This window comes from Passer montanus, unplaced genomic scaffold (assembly GCF_014805655.1).
Source record: "Passer montanus isolate IOZ18808 unplaced genomic scaffold, ASM1480565v1 scaffold622, whole genome shotgun sequence".
NCBI classification, from domain to species: Eukaryota; Metazoa; Chordata; class Aves; order Passeriformes; family Passeridae; genus Passer; species Passer montanus.
Window position 1 is genome coordinate 6,585 of NW_024371283.1, and position 1,064 is coordinate 7,648.

Here is a 1,064-nt window from a genome sequence, read left to right on the forward strand (position 1 = left end):
GGCGGGGACGGGAGCGGGGCCCCGGCGAGGAGGGGAGCGGGCACGGGGAGCGAGGGCAGCGGGCAGCGGGGCGGGGGGGACCCCCGGGGTCCGCGGGGGGTTGGGGAGCAGGCGGGGACGGGAGCGGGGCCCCGGCGAGGAGGGGAGCGGGCACGGGGAGCGAGGGCAGCGGGCAGCGGGGCGGGGGGGACCCCCGGGCTCCGCCGGGGGTTGTGGCGGCTGGGGAGGGGGCGCGGGGACCCCCGGGGGGCTGCAGGGACCCCTCGGAGCCGCGGGGATCCCCGGGGAGCGGCAGAGGCTGTGAGGAGCAGCGGGGACCCCCGGGATCCACAGTGACCCCTGGGACCCCCGGGGTTGTGGCGGCTGGGGAGGGGGCGCGGGGACCCCCGGGGGGCTGCAGGGACCCCTCGGAGCCGCGGGGATCCCCGGGGAGCGGCAGAGGCTGTGAGGAGCAGCGGGGACCCCCGGGATCCACAGTGACCCCTGGGACCCCCGGGACCCCCAAGAACCCCCAAGGACCACAGGGACCCTCAGGGACCCCCGGGATCCACAAGGACCCCCCGGGACCCCCAAGGACCCGCAGGGACCCCCGGGTTCCACAAGGACCCCCCGGGACCTCCAGGGACCCCCAAGCACCACAGTGACCCCCGGGACCCCCAGGGACCCCAAGGACCACAGGGACCCCCAAGGACCAGAGGGACCCTCAGGGACCCCCAGGGACCCCCAGCAGCTGCAGGGACAATAAGGGGACCCACAGGAGCCATAAGGGACCACAGGGACTGACGTCAGCTCTGGGGGTGTGGGGACCCCCCCAGGAGCCATCGGGACCCCCTGGACCCCCCTCCCCTCATCGGGGGCTGCACGGGGACCCCCGGAGCTGTCAGAGCTTGCAGGCAGCACCTGCAGGGCTCAGGTGACCCCAGTGACCCCCCAGGACACCAAGGGGCCCCATGGGGTCCCCCTGGCACCCATAGACCCCCCCTGGCACCCATAGACCCCCCCTGGGCACCCCCAGACCCCCCCCGAGCACCTTCAGGACCCCCCAGCCCCCCACAGGACCCCCC

General features: G+C 76.6%; 1 protein-coding gene across 1 annotated transcript in view; it reads left to right on the top strand.

The window, feature by feature from the left end:
* The window catches only part of LOC120511152 (mitogen-activated protein kinase kinase kinase 11-like), a 10,463-nt gene that overhangs the window by 3,899 nt on the left and 5,500 nt on the right, over nucleotides 1-1,064 (top strand). The gene's annotated exons all lie outside the window — the stretch shown is intronic.